The sequence below is a fragment of the Schistocerca cancellata genome, chromosome 10, assembly GCF_023864275.1.
Source record: "Schistocerca cancellata isolate TAMUIC-IGC-003103 chromosome 10, iqSchCanc2.1, whole genome shotgun sequence".
Lineage (NCBI taxonomy): Eukaryota > Metazoa > Arthropoda > Insecta > Orthoptera > Acrididae > Schistocerca > Schistocerca cancellata.
This window is the reverse complement of record NC_064635.1, coordinates 14,222,964-14,246,608: the sequence shown is the minus strand read 5'-3', so window position 1 is coordinate 14,246,608 and position 23,645 is coordinate 14,222,964.

The window sequence follows — 23,645 nt, the reverse complement described above, 5'->3', positions numbered from 1 at the left end:
ATATTGCCGAGAAATAGCATACAAACAAATTTGGTTTCTTCTGCTACTGAGGTCTGGCTTGCTGGTTTTGCTTTGTTAGATATAATGTTTTTATCTAATTTTTCAATTATGCTTGGGTCATAAGCATTGTTTGATGCTATTGTTTTTAATATATTGATTTCATTAATTTTTGCGGTAGGATCAGCTTGAATCTTGTTGATACGGTTAAGTGCTGATTTGAAAAAAGCTAGTTTATGCTGATTTGGGTGGCATGATGTATTGTTTATTATGACATCTGAAGTGGTGGGTTTCCTATATATCTGAAATTTATGTTTGTTGTTGTGATGTGTTATGTTTAGGTCAAGAAAATAGATACCTTTTTGGGTTTGGTGTTCTACTGTGAACTGTATTTTGGGGTGAACATTATTAAGTTTACCAGCTAAGGCCTCAATTTCAGTGGCTGTCCCATCATATAACAACAGGGTGTCATCAACATATCGTTTATAATAAATGATTTTGTCTGTTTCTATTGGGTTTGCTTTAAAGAATTTAATTTCAAGATCATTAATGTAGATGTCAGCAAGAAGGCCAGCTAGACTACTGCCCATTGCTAGACCATCATGTTGAATATATATTTTGTTGTTGAAGGTGAAGTAATTGTGGGACAGCACTAATTCAAGTAAATCCATCAGCTCACAGATTTCCATGTCACTTAACTTTTTATGTTGTAATAAGTTATTTTTTATTATCTGAAGTGTGTCTATTATAGGTATGTTTGTGTACAGGTTGACAATATCAAGGGATGCAAAGTTAGCTGCATTGGGAATGGAAATTTCTCTGATACTGTCAATCAAATCATAGGTGTTTTTTATGGAATAATTGGTTGGGAATGTATAATATTTCTTGAGTATTTCATGCAGTTTTTTAGTCACTTTGTACCCTGGGCTATTTATGGAATTCACAATCGGGCGTATCGGGTGTCCATCTTTATGAATTTTAGGTTGTGATCTAAGCTTTGGTGCTGTAGGGTTCATTATAACACATTGTTTGGCTTCAATGGATGTCAGCAGAAAGTTATAATTTTTTAACATGTCTTTTATTTTAGCTTGGTATTTGGGAGTGGGGTCAGATTTCAACTCAGTTATGTTGTTATTCTTGAAAAATTCTAGGGTTTTCTTAATGTAATCAGACTCGTACATTATCACGGCTGTGCTGCCTTTGTCAGATTTAACAACAAGGGCACTACTGTTTGTTAGCTTTTTGTTAATTTGTTTCAGTGTTGCAGATTCATCTTGTTTATTACTATGGAGCCTTTGTACATCTATGGTTTTCTTTATTATTTTGTTTGCATCATGGGCTAGAGCATTTTGATCATTCTGATCTAGTTTTGATGCTATACATGCTATTTTGGTGTTAGTTATTAGGTCTTTAACACTATTGTAATCAAGTTTTGTGGCAATATTATGTTTAAGTCCCTTATTTAACAAATTTAATTCTGTGCTATTGAAATTAATGCTTGTTGTGTTAACTACTCTCTCAAAGAATTTATGTTGCACGGGAGGGCATTCATTAGGTGGAATGGGGGATTTTTTGGCAATCAGGAGTGATAGATTTCTTTTTGTTTATGTGCAATTTTCAACATCTCTTTATTCACATTTAGTTGGGTTAGATCTAAGAAATTCATGATTTGACTTAGAGTGAGATAGTTGCTTAACTCAAAGTGCAGCATGTAGATGTCCTTGTTTAACAAGTCTTTTCGTTTGTAATGTGATCTAATTTCATTTTTGATCCATACAATTTCACATTTTCTCTTGGTTGCTTGTGCAGATTCACTCTGGTCTTTAACTACAACTCTTATGTAATTAGGAGTTACATTCTCTAAGATACATTGCTTATTAAATTTGATGGCAAGAATAGTTTTCATTAGTTTCACTTTGCACTTCCTGTATTTGTTCATTGTTCCTTTTACCTGGCTAGGTAGCAAAATAAGACTTTTATCCATTGTGGATGTGGAACACTGCGACTGTGGTGTGAAAAGGTTTTCAGAAATTACTGCAACCAGTCGCCTTTTATGTAGATGTATTTTATTTAACCATGACCGGTTTCGAGCTGCCTAGCAACTCATCATCAGATGGTATATACATTTAGTGCTTTTTTGTACCCATTGTGTGGGTGGTTGAGTATCTGTGGCTAAACAGAAACGAGAACAAATAATCGCTACATGTGGTACAGTAACACGAAATATTTACAGAATAATTTATGTTTAACGTATAAGAGCAAATAATCACTACATGTGGTACAGTTACATGAAATATTTACAGTTTAATTTACGTTTTGAGGTGTTACTTACAGATAAATCTTTCTGCAGGTATATATATCTCTTTTAGGACGTATTTTTGAAACCATTGTGTCTTGTTTTTCACAATTACACAAGTTAAAACTTTCACTAGATGTATATTACTTTTATGAGGCACTGTTGGAAACATATATCTTGTTTTTCGTAAACATCGCTGAACACACTTAGCCACAGATACGAATACAGGATTTACACATTATAAACAAGCCAAAGATTGCAATATAACTACAGTATCAAAGATTTCAAGTTGACCAGAGGCATTATTAGTCATCGCACACACTGACAAGAGATTTGTCTTTATTACATAGAAAATAAATGTAAATTAGCTTAAACTATTAAAATATTTATTTATAAATTAACTGTGCAATTTTAACAGGTATATAAAACTAAATTTTTTTACATAATATTTCAGTTACATTTAAGATTATTGGTATTGAGAGTATTATGACAGCTAATTTCTTGCTCCTTCCATTGGCTGATCTTGGCATATGATGTCAGGGATGAGAGGTTGATGGTTAACTTGAAATAATAAGTAATGCTGGTACTTGAAAGGGTGTGGAAAAGGAGTTAGCGGTAGGAGGGGGGGGTGTATAGGAAAAAGGAGAGGGGGGGGCATATTGTTTCTGAATGACTGTTTAGTTTTTTAAGTTCAAAGAATCCTTAAAATTCTGAAAGAAGGAGTTATTCGCCAATTCTGTCTGCTCATTTAAAATGGTATGTGGGGAATTATGTTTGTGGGTGAAAATCTCTAATTGTTCGAGAAGATCCATCTTGAATCCCTTGTCTACAGTGTGTAGGATTTGAAGGTTAGTTTTAATGTCTGTTATGGAATGTTTATTATCTGCTAGATGGGTAGCAAAAGTTGCTCCACAATGGATAAAAGTCTTATTTTGCTACCTAGCCAGGTAAAAGGAACAATGAACAAATACAGGAAGTGCAAAGTGAAACTAATGAAAACTATTCTTGCCATCAAATTTAATAAGCAATGTATCTTAGAGAATGTAACTCCTAATTACATAAGAGTTGTAGTTAAAGACCAGAGTGAATCTGCACAAGCAACCAAGAGAAAATGTGAAATTGTATGGATCAAAAATGAAATTAGATCACATTACAAACGAAAAGACTTGTTAAACAGGGACATCTACATGCTGCACTTTGAGTTAAGCAACTATCTCACTCTAAGTCAAATCATGAATTTCTTAGATCTAACCCAACTAAATGTGAATAAAGAGATGTTGAAAATTGCACATAAACAAAAAGAAAAGCTATCACTCCTGATTGCCAAAAAATCCCCCATTCCACCTAATGAATGCCCTCCCGTGCAACATAAATTCTTTGAGAGAGTAGTTAACACAACAAGCATTAATTTCAATAGCACAGAATTAAATTTGTTAAATAAGGGACTTAAACATAATATTGCCACAAAACTTGATTACAATAGTGTTAAAGACCTAATAACTAACACCAAAATAGCATGTATAGCATCAAAACTAGATCAGAATGATCAAAATGCTCTAGCCCATGATGCAAACAAAATAATAAAGAAAACCATAGATGTACAAAGGCTCCATAGTAATAAACAAGATGAATCTGCAACACTGAAACAAATTAACAAAAAGCTAACAAACAGTAGTGCCCTTGTTGTTAAATCTGACAAAGGCAGCACAGCCGTGATAATGTACGAGTCTGATTACATTAAGAAAACCCTAGAATTTTTCAAGAATAACAACATAACTGAGTTGAAATCTGACCCCACTCCCAAATACCAAGCTAAAATAAAAGACATGTTAAAAAATTGTAACTTTCTGCTGACATCCATTGAAGCCAAACAACGTGTTATAATGAACCCTACAGCACCAAAGCTTAGATCACAACCTAAAATTCATAAAGATGGACACCCGATACGCCCGATTGTGAATTCCATAAATAGCCCAGGGTACAAAGTGACTAAAAAACTGCATGAAATACTCAAGAAATATTATACATTCCCAACCAATTATTCCATAAAAAACACCTATGATTTGATTGACAGTATCAGAGAAATTTCCATTCCCAATGCAGCTAACTTTGCATCCCTTGATATTGTCAACCTGTACACAAACATACCTATAATAGACACACTTCGGATAATAAAAAATAACTTATTACAACATAAAAAGTTAAGTGACATGGAAATCTGTGAGCTGATGGATTTACTTGAATTAGTGCTGTCCCACAATTACTTCACCTTCAACAACAAAATATATATTCAACATGATGGTCTAGCAATGGGCAGTAGTCTAGCTGGCCTTCTTGCTGACATCTACATTAATGATCTTGAAATTAAATTCTTTAAAGCAAACCCAATAGAAACAGACAAAATCATTTATTATAAACGATATGTTGATGACACCCTGTTGTTATATGATGGGACAGCCACTGAAATTGAGGCCTTAGCTGGTAAACTTAATAATGTTCACCCCAAAATACAGTTCACAGTAGAACACCAAACCCAAAAAGGTATCTATTTTCTTGACCTAAACATAACACATCACAACAACAAACATAAATTTCAGATATATAGGAAACCCACCACTTCAGATGTCATAATAAACAATACATCATGCCACCCAAATCAGCATAAACTAGCTTTTTTCAAATCAGCACTTAACCGTATCAACAAGATTCAAGCTGATCCTACTGCAAAAATTAATGAAATCAATATATTAAAAACAATAGCATCAAACAATGCTTATGACCCAAGCATAATTGAAAAATTAGATAAAAACATTATATCTAACAAAGCAAAACCAGCAAGCCAGACCTCAGTAGCAGAAGAAACCAAATTCGTTTGTATGCCGTTTCTCGGCAATATCTCATACAAACTTGCTAAGCTATTCAAACCACATAATGTCAAAATAAGTTTTCACACTAACAACAAAATACAGAACAAAATAGTCCACAACACCAAAATAGCCAGCACACCCTACCAAAAATCTGGTATATATAAATTAAGATGTGACAGCTGCTCCTGCTACTACATAGGGCAAACAGGTAGAAATTTTGAGATCCGATACAAAGAGCACACTGATGCACTTCGCCTAAACAACTTAAATAGATCCACTTTTGCTACCCATCTAGCAGATAATAAACATTCCATAACAGACATTAAAACTAACCTTCAAATCCTACACACTGTAGACAAGGGATTCAAGATGGATCTTCTCGAACAATTAGAGATTTTCACCCACAAACATAATTCCCCACATACCATTTTAAATGAGCAGACAGAATTGGCGAATAACTCCTTCTTTCAGAATTTTAAGGATTCTTTGAACTTAAAAAACTAAACAGTCATTCAGAAACAATATTCCCCCCCCCCTCTCCTTTTTCCTATACACCCCCCCCCTCCCACCGCTAACTCCTTTTCCACACCCTTTCAAGTACCAGCATTACTTATTATTTCAAGTTAACCATCAACCTCTCATCCCTGACATCATATGCCAAGATCAGCCAATGGAAGGAGCAAGAAATTAGCTGTCATAATACTCTCAATACCAATAATCTTAAATGTAACTGAAATATTATGTAAAAAAAATTTAGTTTTATATACCTGTTAAAATTGCACAGTTAATTTATAAATAAATATTTTAATAGTTTAAGCTAATTTACATTTATTTTCTATGTAATAAAGACAAATCTCTTGTCAGTGTGTGCGATGACTAATAATGCCTCTGGTCAACTTGAAATCTTTGATACTGTAGTTATATTGCAATCTTTGGCTTGTTTATAATGTGTAAATCCTGTATTCGTATCTGTGGCTAAGTGTGTTCAGCGATGTTTACGAAAAACAAGATATATGTTTCCAACAGTGCCTCATAAAAGTAATATACATCTAGTGAAAGTTTTAACTTGTGTAATTGTGAAAAACAAGACACAATGGTTTCAAAAATACGTCCTAAAAGAGATATATATACCTGCAGAAAGATTTATCTGTAAGTAACACCTCAAAACGTAAATTAAACTGTAAATATTTCATGTAACTGTACCACATGTAGTGATTATTTGCTCTTATACGTTAAACATAAATTATTCTGTAAATATTTCGTGTTACTGTACCACATGTAGCGATTATTTGTTCTCGTTTCTGTTTAGCCACAGATACTCAACCACCCACACAATGGGTACAAAAAAGCACTAAATGTATATACCATCTGATGATGAGTTGCTAGGCAGCTCGAAACCGGTCATGGTTAAATAAAATACATCTACATAAAAGGCGACTGGTTGCAGTAATTTCTGAAAACCTTTTCACACCACAGTCGCAGTGTTCCACATCCACAATGGATAAAAGTCTTAAGTATTTATATAGTTTTGCAGGTACCTAATGTGATTTTAACAAGTTATTTTTATGCTGACAACTTTACAAATGGTTCAAATGGCTCTGAGCACTATGGAACTTAACATCTGAGGTCATCTCTAGAACTCGTAACTACTTAAACCTAAGGACATCACACACATCCATGCCCGAGGCAGGATTCAAACCTGCGACCGTAGCAGTCGCGCAGTTCCGGACTGAAGCGCCTGGAACCGCTCGGCAACCACGGCCGGCAACTTTACAACTACTTCAAATTTTTAGAGCCAGTCATCTGTAAACAAAGAGAACGGTTTCTATTTTTCTTTTTTCGTCCTTCAGACCGTTATTTAGCATGCTACTTATGAGTCTTGATTCTCTAGCTTTGTTTCGCGTTGTTTTAGATGTGTTAATGCACCTATTTCCTTCGTTAGTGGAAGTTTTGATGGTCCTACACACATTTTTATTTAGCTTGTGGACGCAGTGTAAACCGAGAGTAAGACTTCAGTGCGACCTATAGAGTAGTGATGGGCAGCAATCAGAACGGAGAACTTCGACGAATTGGAAAGTATTTTCTCTGGGACAAAAAGGAATTGAATAAACGTCCCAGAAATGAGAACTTTGTTGAGTGCAGCGTAGCGGCTATTGGCACTGTACGCATAAACCACACAACCGACTGCGCCTATGAAGCTCTCGATTCTCGCATGCGCAACTGTAAAGCTTGCTTACATGTGCAGGGTCTCTGCGGTAACTGTGACACTGGTGTAGGCGAAGTCATGCAAAGCTGTAAGATATAAAACGCTTGTGGCCCATCATGCAGGATAATCGCCTAAAATTGGCCCACAAAATACCTACTCTACTGAATCACCGGCTTAGTGATTCTGATTTTTGAAAGTTTTTTTTATTTCATTAAGATTAGTAAATTTTACCATGACGTCAATGAAAGAAAAAAACACTTTTGTAAACTCTATGCGAAAACTAATTACGACTGCAATTCGATCTAGACTTAAATCTTACAAGCACGGTTACCTCGTAGCCTACAAAAGCCAGAGAAACATAAACGGTTTAGATGTCAACTTTACGCTATTGTAACTGACAAAATTTAGACATAAATTTACATAAACGTCAATTTTACGATTTGAACGTGTAAGAAAGAGATGAGTTTAACATTCAAGGATGATTTTAGCGTGAAAAGGCAATGAGTTTCAAACGATTAAGGCCGACTATGCCGGTAGCGTAAAAGCGCCGTAATGTATTCAAAATTTCGCATGGCGCGCACAGCTTGTAAGTTAGGTGGCTTTTGTAGGACAATTTGAGGTTGTTTCTCGGCTTGATAGATCACAATTGTCTTGCATCGAATTATTCGTCTCGATTTCTGCTACGCTAGTGTGATACGTTGTAAGAAGGTACCCCACACACCCCGTATAGTGTGAGATTTTACGTCATCCCCGGCACTAATGGAGAAATTAATTTTATGTTAATGAAGCAAAGGTACAACATCCATATCTGTAGTTGTTTTGTACAAAACATTGCATTTTTTTCTGTGGACATGGTTGTACGGGTTTAATATTTTTCCTCGAAGCCATCGTGGGTTCGGCGAAGGCTGTTGTAAGGAATATTTATTTTCAAACACCAAGTTTCTATCAAGCGAACACGAAGTTGTAACTTTCCTACTTCATACTCTCGTGTGTGTAGCGTAGAGTGTGAGTGCACGACACTAATCACTAAAAAAATGTGGTTGCTTTGCTCTGTATTGCACAGTCGTTTCAAAAATGATGTGTTGCCTGACGTAACAGTGGACAGTTTCCAACCTCTCAAAAATTCGCCAGGATAAAACCAATAAAAATTACACGTCAAGTGAACTACTAAATTTTTTCCGAATAAACTATCCAAATTACTTTAATAACAGTTCATTGCTGATTTGTGCTAATTTTGTGAAATGAGACTCTTGTATAACATGAAAATATGTTCCAAAGTAAATGTAAACTGTCTGACATAATTAGTGTTAAATGTGTAATGACATTTTTCTGTATGTGCCGAGTATTTGTATAACTATGGCCCTGGTCTATGCCTGCACTTACCTCGGTACAGTAAAAAAGCGGCAAAGCAGTGCCGCAGCTAAGCTAAACTGAAATCGTTAACTAAGAATGATGGTCAGAAGCGTGTGTGCCACCGCATGCAATGCGGACGTAAGCAACATAGAATTTCTTGATGCATGGGAATGATTTTGGGTGCTGATGTTTGTAGGAAACAGTTACTTGATAATTTCACTTTCAAGATCGTGAATAATATTGACTTTATGAAAATATGACTTGTTTTAGAAACAATGCCGGCAGCTGTGCGAGCGGATCTAGGCGCTGCAGTCGGGAACCGTACTGCTGCTACGGTCACAGGTTCGAATCCTGCCTCGGGCATGGATGTGTGTGATGTCCTTAAGTTAGTTAGGTTTAAGTAGTTCTAAGTCTAGGGGACTGATGACCTCAGATGTTAAGTCCCATAGTGCTCAGAGCCATTTGAACCATTTAGAAACAATTCTAATCGATTGATAATTCAAAAACTTAATTCGCATGAAACATTAACGCACCGAAAATCATCTCTAACACACACACACACACACACACACACACACTCTCTCTCTCTCTCTCTCTCTCTCTCTCTCTCTCTCTCTCTCTCCCTCTCTCTCCCTCTCCCCCTCTCCCCCTCTCCCCCCTTGTTTCAACCAAATCTCTATAAGACAATTAATTTTACGCGCAAGCATGGAAAGCTGCGGATTTAAATCACAATTCTTCAAAAAACTCTTTCCAGAATCCATGCACACTCTCATCATCATAATTTTATTCAATCATTTCCAGCAAATCTGTATTCAACATTTAGCAGCTCAATCCCAGATAAAAATTTCGTGACGATGCAGTTCCATGTCTGCTTCCCAATACACCACGACTAATAATAATAATCTCTGCGTGAGCACTGTCACGCAGAGATGGTGTAACAATACAACCAAAGATTGCGGATCAACATTGCTTGCTCTCTGACATGTGCATATCGATAAATGAAAGTAAGAAATTAGCAGTTCTGTAATGGAAAGAAGTCACTTTGCGTTATGGGTGCACATTTGATGGGGGATGGGGAAGGGTGGCGGGGTTTGGGGGGGGGAGGCGTTGGAGGAGGGAGGCGCATCCGCCCTCCGTAGACAAAAAATATTCTTCATAGTCGAACCCTACTCCTGTCCCACAAAAGATGTATCAAATCAGTATTAGTTGGACGGGTGAACGTGTACTGACTAGCAGCAAGCGCACCCAGAACGGTTTGTTGTAAAATCACTATTTCGCCGTTTTGCGTGAAACTAATATGAGCTTCCCACCTCGAACCTCCCTGCCCCCTCCCCCTTCCGCCTTCAGCTCACATCCTGGGTACGCTCTTGCTAGGCTTCAAGTAAATTAAGAATAGTTTTTACGCTCAGGCCAGATCGCAGTACGACTTTGACTAGACAGTATACGTGGTATTGCTGCTGACTCTCAATGTTTGCACTTGGTGATTGCTGGAAAATGTGTGTGTAAATGGTCGCACGTGTATGTGACATAGACGGCCACTGAAATGACAGGGACCTTTGCTTAAATTTGATGTAGCGTTAAATCCGTGGCCGGGAAAAGGAAAGCTAGTTGTTTGCAAAGCTGTATTACTAAGCCGCTAGCCCCGTGTAAGGATGGCAGTTATCGCTGAAACAACCGGTTTTCGGTTATAACTTTTTTTCCCACGCCAGTTTAAATGTGACTGTTAAAATCGCCAGAAGTAAATATTCTAGAACGGGTGACATGCGTGTTTTGTAAGCATTCTTCTGTGTAGCGTGACTGCATGTTCTCAGTACCCGACCAATAAACTCAAATCTCCCACGTGCTTTAGCGTCGACTATGCCTATGTAATCACTGTGTTTGATATTACGTCCAAGTATTTGTAGCCGTTGTATGAATACAGTAGTGAGTCACTGATACTTGTTTTGTAAATAAAACTACCTTTATATGCTGCTAGTTGCTTTATTTATCCCATACGCGTTTCGTCTTCTCCTGTTCTAAGGCATCATCAATGGGATCTGTAACGATACAGTTTTGTTAGTTATAAATTATCAAACAGTTCCCTCCCCAATTTTGTGTAAAAAAAAGTAACTACTTACGAACAGTTCATTTCGCGATTTTCTGTAAAAAAAAGTAACTACTTACGAACTGAGATTTTCACTCTGCAGCGGAGTGTGCGCTGATATGAAACTTCCTGGCAGATTAAAACTGTGTGCCGGACCGAGACTCGAACTCGGGACCTTTGCCTTTCGCGGGCAAGTGCTCTACCAACTGAGCTACCCAAGCACTACTCACGCCCCGTCCTCACAGCTTTACTTCTGCCAGTGCCTGTTTGATAATCTATAACTAATGGAACTGTATCGCCATAGATGCCACTGATCGATGCCTTAGAACGGGAGAAGGCGAAACGCGTATTGGATAAATAAAGCAACTAGCAGCAGGAAAACAAGTATTTGCTGCGGAGGATGGCCAGACAAACAAACTTGTGAGTCACTGACTTTGCGACATTAGCAAATATTTCTTTCCGCTTTTTGAAATCCAAAGTTTTACATCTGTGAATATGCACCACTTCGAAACCTTATCAAGATCTGATTAAATATTTCTGTAGGACTTTTTTTTTCAGACACCACTTCATTATACAGGATGTTTTCGTAAGAGCGTGCAAAAATGTAACAGGGCATAGAGAATGCTCCACTGAACAATCTGAGATAGGAAACCTGGGGTCGGAGAAACCAGCTTGAGGAGATACGGAAGTAAACTTGTCTACCGCTTTGCCTAACATTACTGTTTTCTTGCTTATTTACAAATAACATGCGTACAGGTTAACACGTTCTGTGCTGTTTATTTAGATGTACATTCTTTATTTCCCTCAAGGAAAAAGGGACGACGAGCCTGATTACCAGGAAGTTATGATGCAGGTTTTGTTTACTTTGCTTGTCCACAAGGTGGATCCCTTCTATCGTAATTACATTGCCACCTTGGCTTTTTCGTGAGAGGCTGTGGATACAACACGACGGCGTACCGCCTCAGTTCGGTGTGGATGTCCGCAACCATCTCAGTGCTGTATTTCCCGGTCGCTGGATTGGAAGCCGAGATCCTCTTCCATGGTCTGCGATGTCACCTGACCTGAATTCCCTCGATTACTTCCTATTGGGATATCTCAAGTCGCTTGTGTATGAGACCCCACTGGATATGGAGAGAGAATTAGTTGTCAGAATTGTACTGGACTGTGATGTACGAGCGTAATACCAAAAGTAAGGTCTGAAGAAATTGCAAAAAGGTGGGAATATAAGGAGATGGGACCTGGATAAACTGACTAAACCAGAGGTTATATAGAGTTTAAGGGAGAGAATAAGGGAACATTTGACAGGAATGGGGGAAAGAAATACAGTAGAAGAAGAATGGCTAGCTCTGAGGGATGAAGTAGTGAAGGCAGCAGAGGATCAAGTAGGTAAAAAGACGAGGGCTAGTAGAAAACCTTGGCTAACAGAGGAAATATTGAATTTAATTGATGAAAGGAGAAAATATAAAAATGGAGTAAATGAAGCAGGCAAAAAGGAATACAAACGTCTCAAAAATGAGAACGACAGGAAGTGCAAAATGGCTAAGCATGCATGGCTAGAGGACAAATGTAAGGATGTAGAGGCTTATTTCACTAGAGGTAAGATAGATACTGCCTACAAGACAATTAAAGAGACCTTTGGAGAAAAGAGAGCCACTTGCACGAATATCAAGAGCTCAGATGGAAACACAGTTCTAAGCAAAGAAGCGAAAGCAGAAAGGTGGAAGGAGTATGTTGTTGTTGTGGTCTTCAGTCCTGAGACTGGTTTGATGCAGCTCTCCATGCTACTCTATCCTGTGCAAGCTTCTTCATCTCCCAGTACCTACTGCAACCTACATCCTTCTGAATCTGCTTAGTGTATTCATCTCTTGGTCTCCCTCTACGATTTTTACCCTCCACGCTGCCCTCCAATGCTAAATTTGTGATCCCTCGATGCCTCAGAACATGTCCTACCAACCGATCCCTTCTTCTAGTCAAGTTGTGCCACAAACTTCTCTTCTCCCCAATCCTATTCAATACCTCCTCATTAGTTACGTGATCTACCCACCTTATCTTCAGCATTCTTCTGTAGCACCACATTTCGAAAGCTTCTATTCTCTTCTTGTCCAAACTAGTTATCGTCCATGTCTCACTTCCATACATGGCTACACTCCATACAAATACTTTCAGAAACGACTTCCTGACACCTAAATCTATATTCGATGTTAACAAATTTCTCTTCTTGAGAAATGCTTTCCTTGCCATTGCCAGTCTACATTTTATATCCTCTCTACTTCGACCATCATCGGTTATTTTACTCCCTAAATAGCAAAACTGGAAGGAGTATATAGAGGGATTATACAAGGGCGATGTACTTGAGGACAATATTATGGAAATGGTAGAGGATGTAGATGAAGATGAAACGGGAGATACGATACTGCGTGAAGAGTTTGACAGAGCACTGAAAGACCTGAGTCGAAACAAGGCGCCAGGAGTAGAGAGCTTTCCATTAGAACTACTGACAGCCTTGGGAGAGCCAGTCCTGACAAAACTCTACCATCTGGTGAGCAACATGTATGAGACAGGCGAAATAGACTTCAAGAAGAATATAATAATTCCAATCCCAAAGAAAGCAGGTGTTGACAGATGAGAAAATTACCGAAATATCAGTTTAATAAGTCACAGCTGCAAAATACTAACGCGAATTCTTTACAGACGAATGGCAAAACTGGTAGAAGCTGACCTCGGTTAAGATCAGTTTGGATTCCGTAGAAATATTGGAACACGTGAGGCAATACTGACCTTACGACTTATCTTAGAAGCTAGATTAAGGAAAGGCAAACCTACGTTTCTAGCATTTGTAGACTTAGAGAAAGCTTTTGACAATGTTGACTGGAATACTTTCTTTCAAATTCTGAAGGTGGCAGGGGTAAAACACAGGGAGCGAAAATCTATTTACAATTTGTACAGAAACCAGATGGCAGTTATAATAATCGAGGGGCGTGAAACGAAAGCAGTGGTTGGGAAGGGAGTGAGACAGGGTTGCAGCTTCTCCCCGATGCTATTCAATCTGTATATTGAGCAAGCAGTAAAAGAAACAAAAGAAAAATTCGGAGTAGGTATTAAAATCCATGGAGAAGAAATAAAAACTTTGAGGTTCGCCGATGACATTGTAAATCTATCAGAGACAGCAAAGGACTTGGAAGAGCAGTTGAACGGAATGGACAGTGTCTTGAAAGGAGGATATAAGATCAACATCAACAAAAGCAAAACGAGGATAATGGAATGTAGTCGAATTAAGTTGGGTGATGCTGAGGGAATTAGATTAGGAAATGAGACACTTAAAGTAGTAAAGGAGTTTTGCTATTTGGGGAGCAAAATAACTGATGATGGTCGAAGTAGAGAAGATATAAAATGTAGACTGGCAATGGCAAGGAAACCGTTTCTGAAGAAGAGAAATTTGTTAACATCGAGTATAGATTTAAGTGTCAGGAAGTCGTTTGTGAAAGTACAGGGTTATTACAAATGATTGAAGCGATTTCACAGCTCTACAATAACTTTAGTATATGAGATATTTTCACATTGCTTTGCACACACATACAAAAACTCAAAAAGTTTTTTTAGGCATTCACAAATGTTCGATATGTGCCCCTTTAGTGATTCGGCAGACATCAAGCCGATAATCAAGTTCGTCCCACACTCGGCGCAACATGTCCCCATCAATGAGTTCGAAAGCATCGTTGATGCGAGCTCGCAGTTATGGCACGTTTCTTGGTAGAGGAGGTTTAAACACTGAATCTTTCACATAACCCCACAGAAAGAAATTGCATGGGGTTAAGTCGGGAGAGCGTGGAGGCCATGACATGAATTGCTGATCATGATCTCCGCCACGACCGATCCATCGGTTTTCCAATCTCCTGTTTAAGAAATGCCGAACATCATGATGGAAGTGCGGTGGGGCACCATCCTGTTGAAAGATGAAGTCGGCGCTGTCGGTCTCCAGTTGTGGCATGAGCCAATTTTCCGCGGGCTACGCGTGAAACTTGCCCGCACGCGTTCAACCGTTTCTTTGCTCACTGCAGGCCGACCCGTTGATTTCCCCTTACAGAGGCATACAGAAGCTTTAAACTGCGCATACCATCGCCGAATGGAGTTAGCAGTTGGTGGATCTTTGTTGAACTTCGTCCTGAAGTGTCGTTGCACTGTTATGACTGACTGATGTGAGTGCATTTCAAGCACGACATACGCTTTCTCGGCTCCTGTCGCCATTTTGTCTCACTGTGCTCTCGAGCGCTCTGACGGCAGAAACCTGAAGTGCGGCTTCAGCCGAACAAAACTTTATGATTTTTTCTACGTATCTGTAATGTGTCGTGACCATATGTCAATGAATGGAGATACAGTGAATTTATGAAATCGCTTCAATCATTTGTAATAGCCCTGTATTTGTATGGAGGGTAGCCATGTATGAAAGTGAATCATGGACGATAAATAGTTTGGACATGAAGAGAATAGAAGCTTTCGAAATGTGGTGCTACAGAAGAATGCTGAAGATTAGATTGGTAGATCACATAACTAATGATGAAGTATTCAATAGAATGGGGGAGAAGAGGAGTATGTGGCACAACCAGTCTCAGGGCTGAAGACCACCACAACAACAACAACAACAACAACACTTTTTGGTGGCCCTCCACAAAAACCTGCAGCAATTTGCATAAGGAATGCCCTTCAGTCACGTTGAACGATTCTCTTCAGTCGTCGTTGGTCCCGCTCAAGCAGGCTCTCTTTCTGACCGCAGCAATGTCGGAAATTTGATGTCTTACCGTAGTCATGATATTCATGGTACAGTAGTGAAATGGTCGCACGGGAAAACCACACTTCATCGCTAACTCGGAGGTGCTGTGTACCATCGCTCGTGCGCTGACGATAAACTCATTTAAATCGTGGTGAGTTGCCATTGTAACAGCAGTAGCTTATCTAACAACTGCGGCTGACACTTGTTGTCTTATATAGGCGTTGCCGACCGCAGCGCCTTATTCTGCCACGTTTAGATATGTCTGTTTTCGAATACGCACGCCTATAGCAGTTGCTTTGGCGGTTCAGTGTATATGGGCCAAAGAAGCCTTTGAGATCACAATGTGAAGGAAAAGTTTTAATTGGGACGGGGCTCTACTCTCAGTGGTGTATGGATGCGGGTGCTCGATGCTGGATCGATCACCTGACGGAATCAGCAGCGCTCCCATGGTTCCTCCGCCGCAGACACTGACATAACCTGTGGCAGCACACGGAAGCTCCACCACCTTGTTGCTTGTCGATGACATAACTCGGGCGAACTGCACACGAAAGTACCTCGCAGCCAACTACTCGTAGTACAGCAGTTAACTACTGCTGAGGAGGAGGCGTTTAGTGTCCCGTCGACAACGAGGTCATTACAAACGCAGCTTAAGCTTGGATTAGGGAAGGATGGGGAAGAAAGTTGGCCATGTGCTTTCAAAGAAACCATCAAGGTATTTGCCTGAAGCGAGTAAGGGAAATCACGGAAAACCTACGTCAAGATGGCCTCCCCCTTGTTTCTTGTAACACCGCCCCCCTTTGTATCTCGTAACCACCCCCCCCCCCCCCCCACCTCGCCCCCGTTGTCGTCGTCCCGAATGCGAGTCCAGTGTGCCAACCACTGCGCCACTTCTCTCCGTTTTTGTATGTCCATCCTATTGGCAGGACGTCTTTGGGACGACAGCCGTTTACTATTGTGACAAAATAAAACACCTACAGCCGTCCTTATGATTTTATTTTATTTTGTCGCAACCTGTTTCAACGCTTCAATGCGCCATCTTCAGGCTGCTATTGATGTGGCAACTGATATATACAGGGTGGTCCATTGATCTCACGAAATAAGCGTCAAACGAAAAAACTACAAAGAACGAAACTTGTCTAGCTTGAAGGGGGAAACCAGATGGCGCTATGGTTGGCCCGCTACATGGCGCTGCCATAGGTCAAACGGATATCAACTGCGTTTTTTTTAAAATAGCAACCCCCATTTTTATTACATATTCGTGTAGTACGTAAAGAAATATGAATGTTTTACTTGGACCACTTTTTTCGCTTTGTGATAGATGCCGCTGTAATAGTCACACACAAACGTATACGTATCCAAGTGTCCGGACCGTTCGCCGGATAGTTACGTTATTTAAGGAAACAGGAAGTATTCAGCCATATGTGAAACGTCAACCACGACATGCAACAAATGCCCAAGTAGGTGTTTTAGCTGCTGTCGCGGCTAATCCGCACGTCAGTAGCAGACAAATTGCGCGATAATCGGGAATCTCAAATACGTCGGTGTTGAGAATGCTACATGAACATCGATTGCACCCGTACCATATTTCTATGCACCAGGAATTACATGGCGGCGACTTTGAACGTCGTACACAGTTCTGCCACTGGGCACGAGAGAAATTACGGGACGATGACAGATTTTCTGCACGCGTTCTATTTAGCGGCGAAGCGTCATTCGCCAACAGCGATAACGTAAAGCGGCATAATATGCACAATTGGGCAAGGGAAAATCCACGATGGCTGCGACAAGTGGAACAGCAACGACCTTGGGGGGTTAACGCATGGTGCGGCATTATGGGAGGAAGGATAATTGGCCCCCATTTTATCGATGGCAATCTAAATAGTGCAATGTTTGCTGATTTCCTACGTAATGTTCTACCGATGTTACTACAAGATGTTTCACTGCATGACAGAATGGCGATGTACTTCCAACATTATGGATCTCCGGCACATGGCGGTATTGAATAGCATATTTCATGACAGGTGGATTGGTCGTCGAAGCACGTTCACCAGATGTGACGTCCCCGGATTTCTTTCTGTGGGGGAAATTGAAGGATATTTGCTATCGTGATCCACGGGCAACGCCTAACAACATGACAACATACGTCAGCGCATTGTCAATGCATGTGCGAACATTACGGAAGGCGAACTACTCGCTGTTGAGAGGAATGTCGCTACACGTACTGCCAAATACATTGAGGTTGACGGACATCATTTTGAGCATTTATTGCATTAATGTGGTATTTACAGGTAATCACGCTGTAACAGCATGTGTTCTCAGAAATGATAAGTTCACAAAGGTACATGTATCACATTAGAACAACCGAAATAAAATGTTCAAACGTACCTACGTTCTGTATTTTAATTTAAAAAACCTACCTGTTACCAACTGTTCGTCTAAAATTGTGAGCTATATGTTTGTGACTATTACAGCGCCATCTATCACAAAGCGAAAAAAGTGGTCCAACTAAAACATTCATATTTCTTTACGTACTACACGAATATGTAATAAAAATGGGGGTTCCTATTTAAAAAAAACACAGTTGATATCCGTTTGACCTATGGCAGCGCCATCTAACGGGCCAACCATAAAGCCATCTGGTTTTCCCCTTGAAGCTAGACGAGTTTCGTTCTTTGTAGTTTTTTCGTTTGACGCTTATTTCGTGAGATATTTGGCTCAGTCTCTATCAATGGACCACCCTGTATATATATAGGTATCATATTAACCCGTACCACATCAACAACAGTCAGAAGATGGCGCATTGAAGCGTTGAAACAGGTCGCAATAAAATAAAATCATGACGGTAGTAGGTGTTTTATTCAGTCACAACTTCGCTCGGTGGTTTACTCTTGAAGATGATGGCAGAGAAAGTCATTCAAAGCTTGAGTAGACAAACGAATGTGGCACGGCTAGAAAACCGATAACCATTCATCCAAGAACATCACCACGTAAAACTACGTTCTCAAAGAACACAGATGTTACTGACGCAGACTGTTTGTCTTATACCCTTCTACCGCTCTCCATTCCCGCTCTAAGGGTGATGATATACAATCAGATTGCTAACGTACACAAGCGTTGATAAATAGCATCCTAAAATATTGTAGTGAATGTGGTTATGTTAGACTATGAGGCGTCATAGTTGTAGATTTTGTTTCAAAAAAGGGAAAATCTCTGATAAAGTGCCCTAAAGTTGAGGCGAACTATTTGTGTACATTAAAGAGTGTGAAGTTCAGCAGCAAATGAAGTCAGTGTTTGTGTGTATGCCCCACGCTGGCAGTGAGAATCAAAGGCGATAGGGCGTCAGGTAATCTTATGTGTCTAGTATTCTTTGATGAGCAGGAGCTTAAAGTGTTTGAGGGTGGTTGTAATCTTTCTGTGCTAATCATTTTAATTAAAGGATGGATGTCTCGATTCTGGCGGGCGCGTAGAGGGCGAAAACGTGAGGAGGGCGAGTGAATGAGGGGTGTGCTTGTGAGCTTCGTCAGGGGTGGTGGGTATGAGGCTAAGGGGCGGAGAAATTTGTCTGTATGAATGGCCCATGAAAGAGAGAAGTGAGGATATGTATTTATAATTTTTTAAAGAAAAAAAGTATAGCTGAGTGGAGGAGTTGGAGGGGTGTTCTGCGTGAGTGATCTTACGTGTTGTGGAGGGCCAAGTGCTGGAAGATAAGGGGAGCAGGGCAGTGAGAGAGAGGAGAGAAAGAGATGTGGTCGATAGTGCAGGGTGAAGGGAGTGAGGGGGGAGGTATAGACGGGGACAGAGGAGGCGCAGAGATGGGGGGGAGTTGAGAAGGGATAGCATGATGGATGAGGGGAGGGTGGCGAGTCTGGAAGAGTGGGAGCTGGGACAGAGAGAGAGAGAGAGAGAGAGAGAGAGAGAGAGAGAGCTTGCCATTGCCTGAGGGCAAGGAAAAGGGCCCTGCCGTGGTGCGGCGTGGTGGTGGGCTTTCATTCAGGGCGCAGGCGGGATGGCGGCTGAGATAGAGGCGGAGGCGGTGGTGGTTGGTGTGTGTATGTGTGTGTGTTTGTGTGAGGTGTTTGGCGTTGGAACTTGAATCAGGGCTATCTACGAGGGCTCAGCTGCAGTGTGCGAGCGCGCTCGTCCTGAAAAGTTCAATTTGCGTGACTGGAGGCCAGTGCAATTATGCCCCGACCCATGACACATGCTGTGGAGTCGTCACTTGCGCAGAAGCTACGATTGAGCTACTGCAGGAGCGTCCGCTGACGTTCATATCACATGTGGAATCCTCTAATTTATCACCATTAGTGTCAGCCCTATTTAGTCTTGTCACCATTATTGTTACCCATATTTAGTTTTATCACCACTATCTTTACCCCTATTTAGTATTATCACCATTATCATCACCCATAATTTATACTATAGCCACTACTGTCACCCCTATTTCATTCTATCACCACTAACAATAATGCCCCTATTTTATCGTATCACTACTACTGTTGCCTGTATCACCAACAATATCACTCCCATTTAGTAACTGCCAATTTATTTCCCCACACATGCCCTGCCCAAGATTGTGCTGTGTCTCTAATGACCTTCCTTTATTCAGTCATGCGATGGGCGTAATCATTAGAATTGCTGCACGACGAAGATGACGTGCTACAGACGCGAAATTTAACCGACAGGAAGAAGATGCTGTGGTATGCAAATGATTAGCTTTTCAGAGCATTCACACAAGGATGGCGCCGGTGGCGACACCTACAACGTGCTGACATGAGGAAAGTTTCCAACCGATTTCTCATACACAAACAGCAGTTGACCGGCGTTGCCCGGTGAAACGTTGTTGTGATGCCTCGTGTATGGAGGAGAAATGCTACCATCACGTTTCCGACTTTGATAAATGTCGGATTGTAGCCTGTCGCGATTTCAGTTTATCGTATCGTGACATTGCTGCTCGCATTGGTCGAGATCCAATGACTGTTAGCAGAATATGGAATCGCTGAGTTCAAGAGGGTAATACGGAACGCCGTACTGGATCCCAACGGCCTCATATCACAAGCAGTCGAGATGACAGGCATCTTATCATCCGCATGGCTGTAACGGATAACTTGACGCTGCATCACAGACAGGAGCGCCTGCGATGGTGTACTCAACGACGAACCTGGGTGCACGAATGGCAAAACGTCTTTTTTCGGATGAATCCAGGTTCTGTTTACAGCATCATGATGGTCGCATCCGTGTTTGGCGATATGGCGGTGAACGCACATTGGAAGCGTGTGTTCGTCATCGCCATACTGGCATATCACCTGGCGTGATGGTATGGGGTGCCATTGGTTACACGTCTCGGTCACCTCTTGTTCGCATTGCCGGCACTTTGAACAGTGGACGTTACATTTCAGATGCGTTGCGACCCGTGGCTCTACCCTTCATTCGATCCCTGCGAAACCCTACACTTCAGCAAGATACTGCACGACCGCATGTTACAGGTCCTGTACGGGCCTTTCTGGATACAGAAAATGTTCGACTGCTCTCCTGGCCAGCACATTCTCCAGATCTCTCACGAATTGAAAGCGTCTTGTCAATGGTGGCCGAGCAACTGGCTCGTCACAATACGCCAGTCACTACTTTTGATGAACTGTGGCATCGTGTTGAAGCTGCACGGGCAGCTGTACCTGTACACGCCATCCAAGCTCTGTTTGACTCAATGCCCAAGCGTATCAAGGCCGTTATTACGGCCAGAGGTGCTTGTTCTGGGTACTGATTTCTCAGGATCTATGCATCTAAATTGCGTGAAAATGTAATCACGTGTCAGTTCTAGTATAATATATTTGTTCAATGAATACCCGTTTATCATCTGTATTTCTTCTTGGTGTAACAATTTTAATGGCCACTAGTGTAATATAGATCTGCTACTAGAATGGGCGTAATACCTGAGCCAAACATAATACTTCATAATTTTTTTTCTATTTATGCATTTCAGCTATGGCCCAGGCAAATAGAACTGTCTGTTAGGAGTAAGGGTACATCACCAGCCGCATAAGAAATGTGGCGGAACATAGCACTCAGTAAAGTGGTACTAAGAAGAGCAAATTTCAGGTGTGGCCTTTCTATATCATATCTCCAGAATCGGTCGTATGTAGCAAAAACACGCTGTAAGGACTATTTACAAGGCGACCGATACGATCAGAGAATCTCTTAGATCGTCAAAGATAGTGCTGCCAAAAGGCCAGGAAAATCGTGAAACAAACGTAAGCCAAAGATCCCAACATGGAAACCAACAAGTATACATGAACACGTGGCCATATATGCCTGAATTACTTGGTATTTCTGCTCGTTGCTTTGGAGGGGGTTATAACTTCCCATCGCTTACATTCGGTCCACCTACCTCGGCAAGCTGCTTGATGTCAGTCCACATCACTTTGCGTTGGTTGTTACTCGTTCAACCGGTAACGAGCACCACTGACGAAGCACTGACTATTTACCATGGAGGTAAGAACGGAGGGAGACGCCGTGACGTCACAGCTGTGAAGCTATGTGAAGCCGAGGGTAGGCATCTCAATCCGACCAAAACATTGCTGCTGTAAGCTTTTGTGCATAGGCTTGTCGCTCGCTTTTGGAAGGATTTTGCGCTATTATGGTGACTTGTGTGGTGTTCGGATGTACGAATCGTTCTGATTGTGATGCGAAATCGAAGGGAATAACATGTCAAGTGTAAGTTGTCTCGTTAAGCGTGATTTTACAACTTCATTGTGAATGAACGTGTGCTACGTCGGTACTTGTACTATAGCGTGTTTTTCTCCTGTATGATTTTAGATTTCCTAGAAATGAAAGTCGGAATGCTCTGCGGGATAATGCCGCGAGGAGGAAGAATTGTCGTGCGTCTAAATGGAGCACTATATGTTCTCAGCATTTCCGAGAAGAGGACATAGACCGAACTTCCCTTTCAACAGTAAGGCTCCGAGACAATGCTGTACCATCACTTTTCCCTACACACCCAAAACATCTGCAAAAGGTATGTTAGTTCAAAGAATTAAATTTTTTTTTTCGTGTTCACGTTTCAGTATAATACGTACGTATCGTCGATAATCGAAGTATTGAGTAACTCACTTTGTCTTCATCATGTACCAAATTAAAAGCTAACACTAGATTAACTGGCGTAAAGTACAGGCCTAAACAGGACACTGTGTGGATTTGCCATTCTATGTACCGTATTTCAGTAAATATTGGTGGTCATGAACAGTGTTTCCGAGTAGTGTAACGTAACCGAAATGTCCCAGTACGTATTACAAACAAGATGTATTTATGGGGCTTTGGAGGGAGGGTATAGCTAACTTAGTTTTCAGTTTCTATTATTTAGTTTGTGATACACGTTTATTACTGAATTAACAAAATTGTATCGTTTACATTGAAGGCTAGCTATTCGTAATATTACATTAAAAACTATTTTTAATCAGAAGAAATGTGGAATTTCGCCTTTACGAGATTTTATTTTAAACAAAAACTTTTAAACAACCAATATGATGACGTTACATGCGTATATGGTGCAATTAGCGACTGTAATACACGCAGCGCTATAGCACACTGGCAATGTTTTGGTCAGAGTGTCATGGCAGCGAGCCACGCCCCCATGGCTACAAAACGTAGTACGGCTGGGATACGTAGCGCCATCTCCCCTTATTCTTACCTCCATGCTATTTACCAACCAATCAAAGGTCGCATAACTCTGAAGCAGCATCTGTAAGTTCGTAAAATTTCGGGCGCTCATTAATGTAAAGAGCTTTTTGCAAATTTTTTAAGGTTCAACTAATTAGGTTTTATTGCCTCCAAAACATGGCTATCAGTTCCGTATTTACTGTCCAACCATAGCGCCTAGAAGGAGAAGTGCTGTAACTTCTGTTTTCGTGATCTCTTCTATAGCAGTAGTTGCTGCGCCTGCCGACAGACTGCACAGCGGTCGCCTGTGACTGGCCGAAGTAGATTTCTGAATGTGCGGCTCGTAAGACGCATTTAGAATTGTTGTCGTGTTTAGTTGTGTTTCGTAATGTTGAAGAATTTTTTTATCAAAAGTGATTGTGGAG